General features: G+C 32.6%; 1 non-coding gene and 1 pseudogene across 1 annotated transcript; both read left to right on the top strand.

Moving 5' to 3' along the window:
- The first annotated feature begins 242 nt into the window (after window positions 1-242).
- Window positions 243-397, top strand: LOC111727900 (annotated as a pseudogene).
- A 7813-nt stretch (window positions 398-8210) lies between these two features.
- Window positions 8211-8313, top strand: LOC111727901. The gene has a single exon (XR_002775332.1). It is a non-coding gene; the product is annotated as a U6 spliceosomal RNA (small nuclear RNA).
- The last annotated feature ends 543 nt before the right edge of the window (window positions 8314-8856 follow it).

Raw genomic sequence — 8856 nt, forward strand, 5'->3', positions numbered from 1 at the left:
AAAAAAAAAAAAAAAAACAAGATTGCCATAACTTTTATAGCTTTAAAGAACTATTTATCTGGTTATGTGTTCTGTTTGTTTTTTATAAACATTGATATGTTTCATCATGTTAATTTCTTAAGGAAACATATTATAGTTATATTTCAACAATTGTAATTATTTTGAGGTTTGAAGGTATATAATTATAGAAGAAATCTTGGTGTTTATCTGTTGTACACACAGAAAAATAGATGTGAGAATTAATCACTTCTCGGCCTTTTGGCTAAGATCAAGTGTGGAGAATTAAATGAGAAATATGCATGTATTTGAGAATAGACTGCTACCCAGGTAGGTCCTGTTTTTAAACTTTCTATTTTGGTTTTGTCTTTGAAATAAATTGACAAATAAAATACCTAATTGAAAAAAATGTAGAAATTATTATATTTTAATATGTAGTATATGCTTCTCCATTAAGCTATCCATCAAAATATTTAGTTTAAATGCTATATTCAAATATATTTTGGTTTGGTAATATTACTTTCTAATTCAATGAATTATTATTTATAAATTTCCTGGAAGACTTTCCACTTTCAAATCCCTTGATTGGAAAATATTGCTTTACACTTTCAAAATCAAGAAAATGACTATCTCCATTTCATTGGGAGACACCCATAACTAATGAAAGTTTCATCTTTCATGTATATGTATGTGTAATAATATGTCTATTTATAAGGGGCAATTCTTAGTATTGCCCCATCTGTCTGGAGATAGCATATATATATATATATATATATATATCTCCATTCAATCAATATACAATACAATATTGACTAGTATATGAAACTATAAAGTGTGCTGATTTATGTTTAAATTTTATGCATTATTATTACTAACAGGCTCAATAATAAAAACTAAAATAAAAAAAGACAAATATCACTAAAAACAAAGACCTGGTCAAAACCATAAGACAAGCTATCTAATTTGGCAGTGGCTTATTAAACATTACATCCCTACAACTTTGTGGATTATTTTATATAAACTATTTTGTATATGAATAATGGCCTATAAAACACCTAGGCCCTTGCCACTCATGTTGTGTAACATAAAGTTACCAGTATATTATAATTCTGCTGAGAACTTCTATGTTTCCTTCTGTCTCCACCCACCATTTTTGATTTCTTTAATATTTGTGAATTTCTGTATAGTTTTACTAGCCATGTGTGTACACATATATACATATACACATATACATGCACACATACGTACACACGTATATGCATATAATTACTTTTTAGAATATAGTATGCATCTTTAGTCATAGAAAATGTATTCCCCTACTGCTTGTTCTTTGTTACATTTTTATTCAAATTATTTCCTGCATGTAGGAATAAATGTAATAAAATTGACCCCCTCTTCTCAAGACTGATCCATTACTGTTCAGACTGAACATCTATTCCACAGAAAAAAGGCCAATGTTCCCCAACAATCAGGCCAACCAATGGTTTAGTGAAAAGTTGGTAGTAGCGTGTCTCTTTCACCCTGGAGTTAACATTTCATCCTGATCATGTTTAGCATGTTATTCTTGCTGTAAATTAGATGTTCCTATACACAGTGCTTCACTCAGCGTCACTCACAGAGGCTCACAGAAGTTTCATGTGCTGGGATGAGACCCTGCCTGACATCCCTCAGTCTTAGCGATATACTTTATGGCAAATGTGGCATCACAGTGAGGGTCTCACCTTGGATTCCCCTGGTTTGAGTACATGTTACACCAACCAGGAGTTTCTATCTCAAAAGAACATCGGAATAGCCTCTTGAAAATGAAGCAGAAGCATAAATTCAGACATTATACCCTGTTGCACTGTGGAAAAGCATCTATGTTGTTAACTTCAAGTCTGACTAACAACTGATGTAATTGGGTATGATAATAGGTTATCTAAGAGCACTTGTGTTGTTCCTCCATTCAGTTTTGTATTTAGCATGTATGAGCAGTATCTATGACTTACTGAACCCTCATAGTCAATATAAAACATATAGAGAACTGGTATATGTTCTAATATCTTCTTGTTAACCAGACTCATAAACTTAAATCTACGTTTCAAAAGAAGATGTGGTAATGTTCCCCCAGATGAAGGTATTTTAATACTGTAGCTTATGAACATATTTTTTGATATCAGATGGGTCTATTCATAAATTCTTTGTGTATTTATTATTAGGTCTATGAGTTAGATCATTAGCATTCTCTGAGACTCAGATATTTTTGTTTGTTAAATGACATTAAACACTTCTATTTAATGTAATAGTTGTAGAGATTGGCATTGATTAGATGCTTTATTTAAAGCCTATTATGTGTCTCTGTATCTAGAAAATAGCCTAAACTCTGGATTTTTTTTTTTTTTTATGCAGTTCTTGGCTGGATCTGGGTTTGAACCTGTCACCTCCCGTATATGGGGCTGGCACCCTACTCCTTGAGCCACAAAGACCACTTGAAAACTGGAATTATTTTTAACAGAATATGTTAGAATTTTCTTTTGATTGAATTAAGAATGAAACCAAAATATAGCAAATGAACATCCAACTGGCACCACAGGAATCTGTCATCGCAGAAAAACATTGCAACTTTTCCAGAAACAAGACAAAACAAAACAAAACAAATTGTGGTCTGAAAAGAAGTTTAACTTCCATCAAAACCTTCAAAACTATCTGTAGCTTCCTTAAAAAGCAAGATATATGCATGGCAAACTAAAATGCAAATGTTAAGATATAAACTTACTGAAAAGTTTTAATTTGTAATGAAAAAAGTAATGTTAACGAACAAGGGAAGGCTTGGTTAGTAAGATTTTTATGAAACTGTAATGGATATAAAAAATGTGAGGCATATATGAAAGTGTATTTCAAACACTTATATATCCCATGTGCAAACCTCCTGTAATTCAGGGCAGAATAATGTGTTTGCTTCATGATGTTTTCAAAAGCCAATCTAAACCTTGAATATTTGTCTGAGGTGAATCTCTATATCTCTTGAGTATAGCCTATTGTCTTAGATAAAAACAAAGAGATTATAAACTTGATTTCTAAGTAACGTAAAATTCAATTTTGACCTCTGTCTTTCTGTGCTGGAGTCTGAAAGGTGTGTTGAATTTAGTAAGTTTCTAGAACACAGATAAAGATTGAGGAGGCAATACTTTCCCTAGGTTATAAATCTTTGTTTTTTGATATAGAAATAGTTCTTCAGTTCTTTATAGTAATGTATTTAGCTCATAGCTACCTACTTTTTGATTAATATTAAATCTATTTTTATGGAGGTAATATAAAAATGTTATGTTTTTTGAGATTAACCAAGTAGAACATTAGACTTTTCATTTTGGTAACTTCAATAAGCCTTTGTTTTGTAAATACTGGTTAACTAAGTAACTATTGTGATATACTTATTTTCCCTATTGTTTAGGATAGCTACATACACCAAAAATGAAATAGAATTTCCTAACTTCCTGCAGCAAATTCACCTGACTTATCAGTTTAAATATTTTTCTTTTTATGGGTCAAATATAAATATGCTATATACATATGTATGTATTGCAGATGTATATATGCATATGTACATATGTATATGCTATATACATATGTATATATTCATATACGTATGAATATATAATGAATATATAATTCAAGTACATCACTCACCCTGTATATGAAATCATTAAGTGTAACATCTTTCACCAAATTTATTCTTTTTCTGCCTAAATTAGCTGGATGGTTTTTGATTTCACAAACATTGTCATTTCTTAAATTGTAACTCTTTCACATGTTTTTTCTGTCTATTTTACAAAGTAAGTACCCAAACATAGATATTTGCAAGAAATTCATTTTAGCAGGGGGTTGAAATATTTACAACTTGGTACTTGTGACAATTTTATAGAAAAGTAAAGAATCAGTATAATTTTTTGTACTACGTAGCTAATCAGACAAGTTTCTTTATGTTTCCTAACTAAACTCAACTCCAAGGATTTTTATATTTGGAAATTTAAGATTAAGGGTCCTTTAGAGATAGTATTCATAAAGAAAACTTTCTTTTAAAAATGGTGTTACTGACACATAACATTTGTTGAATTCATAGAAGTTGCTGAGACTTACCTAAGCACTTTAGGTATATTTTGTATTCCCAGTGCAGCCATATCACAAAGTAAGGTTAGCACATTCATGAAAGAGATACAGAAAAAGAGCAATATACAGAGAAAAACAGAGAGACAGAGAGGTGGCCGTGAGGGGTGGGTGTCAAGAGAATTATTTAAGTTGCCCAGTTGTCACACAGCTATCAAATGTCAGAAAAGTAATTCAATTTCTTGTATTTTGACACTGGAACTTGAGCTCTGATGATTGATCTTAACTACATCCCATGAGAAAAGCAACTGAAAGGAAGGGAATATAATATCAATAATACTGAGGGAGCATGGAAATTCTTTGTCCTTACTGTGGCATTGTACCTTTAAAGTGATCAAAGAAACTAAAATGGCTTAAGTTTCATGATGGGAAACTTTCGCAGAAAGTTACTTCCCTGAGAGAAAGATATGCTATTTTTCCTTGGCGTGTCTTTGATGATGCATCAGTAACTGTCTTTAAGGAGCTCAGAAATGCATGTTGGTTTGTAAGAATGAGTATGCACTGTTAGAATTATTTCTGTGCTACCGTCTTTAAGGAGCTCAGAAGTGCATATCAGTTTGTAAGAATGAGTATGCACCATTAGAATTATTTCTGCACTACCATATCTGCAGTCACAATTAAGTCTTTCTTGCCAGCATCACATACATTCTTAAAATGTATGTATTGTTTTTATCATCTTGACCCACACTAGCAATGCCATTGTCCTGTATTTAGAAACCTGAACATACAATCATCATATATACTTATTAATAAAGAGATTTTGAACGTGAGTCTTTTGGTGCCACCTTCTGGCATAAATTATAGTATAAAGTACTTCAGATTTTAACAAAAGTTTAAATGGTAAAGTAAGTTAATTTAGAAGGTTTTATGGATAGGGACACAAATTTCTACTTAAAGGTAATTTACTTCCGCTGAAGTCAATATGGAGAAGGAAAGGGTGAAGCTAAGTTGAACCATACAAAAAAATATTCAAACTCCAGTATCATTTTCAGTCTGTAATAACTGTACATATAAAGACAGAAAAGAAAACTAATAGGAAAAAGTGGTGGCATTAAAACAATTGTATGATTCTTCTAATTGTATTAATTTTATATTTCTAATAAACTTTAAAAATATTATTGTTTTCCTGAGCAACTAAATACAGGACTTGATAATTTTAATTGTGCTTTGAACTAATGGCATTTGATCCACAACTTTAGCTTTTACAAACTATTACACATTTGACACTTTACTCAGGTTACTTCTGTTTCATTAGGATGTTGTTTATTGTGAAGTTTAGTATAGTGCTATCTTTATTTACCACACACATGGAAATGATAAAATTAAAAAAATAATAATTTCTAGAGGGAAAGGTAAGGTAAGAAAGTTTTACCCTAACATGGTAAACTATTTTTCCAGAAAATCATTAGCACCTAAGGTTATTACATCTAGAATTTGAAAGAATCATAGGTGGGTTTCAATAAATGCACCTTGAACTCCTCATGCACAGTGAAACAGTAGGAGCCCATGAGGAAGTCAGAGCTAAGGAAAGCCTATGCAGAGGTTAGGTGCTTGGTGCAGAGTCTGGACAGTTGGCTGCCTCTCCTGTGGAGGGCTGGAAAAGGGAAAGAGCTATCTTACAGTATTTCGATTTTGAACTGGGTTGCTCGCTGGAGTAGTGAATAGACTTGAACAGTGTCCAGTGCCTGGGGTTGAATGCCAAGTAGGATGATTCTTTCATCAGCTTGGCTGCTATTGGGGCATTGCCATTGTGAGAAGACTGCCCACATGGGAGGAACAGTTTGCGGGGTCTTGGTTCATGGCTGACTCTGGAGGGCTTGCTGAGCTCAAGCAGTGATCCTTGGAGTGAGCTGAGTGACTCCTGATCCCCCGGGAAGGGCCAGCGTTGTCAGAGGACACTAGCTGATGGAACACCTGGGAGGTCTGGTAAAAGCTTTCAGAATCCAGTCTGGTGACTACTGAATGTTGAAACAGACAGGCTCAGATTGAGGGCAAAGAAGTTCGAAAGTAGAAACTTGTTCTCTTTGCAACTAGAGTGACTTCCAACCCCCATCATATGCAGAAAATCCAGCATACCTTCTCTGTCTCCTAAGACCACAGTCCCACCTGGTGTCCAGATAGATAGATAGATAGACAGATCCACAGACATATATATTGTTTTACATTTTACATATTTTGATCTTTTCAAAATTTTCTTTAATCTTGTCTTTTTTTTTTCCTTTTCATGGTTGTTATTTTTTGTTTAGTTGTTTTGTTTTGGTTTTTTTTTTGTTTGTATATGTATTTTTTCATTTTTACTTTTTTCAACAAGGGTTACTCCATTATTATCACGGTTTTTCAGCCTCTTTTACTCATTAATTTTTTACTTCTTTCCTTTTTCTCTCTTTTAGTAGAGATTTTTAACAGCATTAGTCTGGCTTAAGGAGACCATGATCTCATGTTCTAGGGTGTACTTTTGGCTTTGGGCTTTGGAAAGAAAGTATTAGTAGGTTCTTACTGAGACATACTACTGATCTCTTTCTATATGTGGCAGAGATGGGTTCCTGCTTTTGCCCAGGCCAGTAAGGAGCTCCTTACATAGACAGACCCACTCATACCAACCTTACAAAATTGTAGAGCTGTGGGTGTGGTTAAAGCACCAGGCCAAACACCACCATTTCTCCTGTTGCTCTCTTTCTCTCTTACTATCCTCTTTCTCTCCTTTTCTTCAATTCTTTCCATACTCTTTCTTTTTTATTTATCTTCTTTATCTTTTTCTTTTCTTTCTCCCATCTCACTCTTTACCCTTAACTTCCTTTTGGCTTTATACCAAATGGACATTTCAATACTTAAGCTCTGGGAACAAGTAATTGAAAGTGAAGGAGGTAGTGGGAAAGAAAAATTAGGAGTAGGAAGTGAACAAAAAGAAAACACACCTGATGGAGAATAAAAAAATACTGGCAACATGAAAAAACAGAATAGAGCAACACCCTCCCAAGGAATCATGAGGTAGCTACTACAGAAGATTTCACCTATAAAGAATTGATGAAAATTAATGAAGATCAGGGAGAGAGGAGAAGGAGGGAGGGGGGTGGGGGTTACAGTGTATGGCATACCTCTTAGGGGCAGGACACAATTACAAAAGGCTTTTATTAAAGTGTTTCTAGATGTCAAGATATTATACATCTTTGGACAATAATCCTGACTGCAAAGATGCATAAGGGTGTTCTGCAGTTTGGGTAATGTCACCAATTTATGTTCACTTTGCGAAAATTTATCCAGCTGCATCCAAATAAGTATAAAACATTGGCTAAGTATATATTACTAAATATCAAGAGTTCTCACAGAGCTAAAATACAGAAATCATTATAATACCAATGCAATAATAAAAATAAGCAATTCAATGAATAGAAGAGAAATTCCAGAAACATATTCATATATACATGACCATATGATTTATGGCAAAGGGAAGTTTGAGCTTGCAGCAGGGAAGTGATGTTTTCAGTGAAAGGTAGAAGTTTAATTAGATATCCATATAAAAAATTCATTGTGACTCTTTCCTTACACTATGTAAAAAATTTAATTCCTAATTAATTTAAGCTTTTATTTGGGAAAACCTAGATGGTATTGGTAAAAATTTATTAAACAGGACAAAAAAGCACTAAAAATGAAGCCAAAAAAATTATAATTTGGACTACCATAAAATTAAGACTTTCTAGCAATCAAAAAAAGATAAATCTTAAGAGAGTGAAAATAGAATGTTCATACTGGACTGAAATCCTCTTAAAATTTTTTAAAATTTTCTTTACCTTTTCTGATATAAGGATCCATGCACATTTTCCTTTCCCAAAGACACATTTTCCAAAGTTTCACCACTAATATCATGCAATTGTACCCCTATTCATCAACAACAAACAACAAAAAAGCAGTAATGCAGACACTTACATAGTTACTATATCCTGTAATAAATTCAGGGTACTTTCATTACATAATGAGAAGTTTTAGTGTGTTTTTCCTAGTATGGAAATACAAGGTTATAAAATAAATATAGTTACCTCGACACATCCAATATAAATTAAAATCATAAAAATAAAATAATCAAAATTTAGGAAAGGGAATGGAACAATACAGAGAAGATTAGCATGGCCCCTGCGCAAGGATGACATGCAAATTCATGAAGTATTCCATATTAAAAAAAAAATTAGGAAAGGGAACACTCATATTGCAACTGAAAACAGGAAAACTATCATAAGTGACCTAGGAATAGGCATGAAGTACTTAATGTAAAAAAAGAGTATTATTTATAAAAATAAAAAAATCACACTTTAGCAGAATTTGGTATAATTGATTACTTTTCAAATCTTTTAAAAAATTTATTACAAGGATTCTTTGGAGGGGGGGATTTCTTTCTCCCTCATCAGGAAGGTAAAGAAAATGAAACAGTTCTTCATGATTGAATTAACTCAAAAGGAATCCCAAATAAACGGAGTAATACAATTCCAGAGAAAAAATGAACACCTATCAATGCTTTCTCAAAATTGCATTTTGTTTTAGGCCCAAAAGCAATTCAGATTTTTTTTTTGGTACATTCTCTACTTAAGTGAGTTTAATTGATTTCTTCCAGTACGTTTCCAACCCTACTTGGATTCTTTCTTCAAACTTTAGTTTGGATTCACACATCAGCTGAATTGTTGGAATTTTTTTTAATTTTCTTTACCTTTTCTTATATAAACATAT

The sequence above is a fragment of the Otolemur garnettii genome, unplaced genomic scaffold, assembly GCF_000181295.1.
Source record: "Otolemur garnettii isolate 467f Iridium unplaced genomic scaffold, OtoGar3 scaffold00129, whole genome shotgun sequence".
Classification (NCBI taxonomy): domain Eukaryota; kingdom Metazoa; phylum Chordata; class Mammalia; order Primates; family Galagidae; genus Otolemur; species Otolemur garnettii.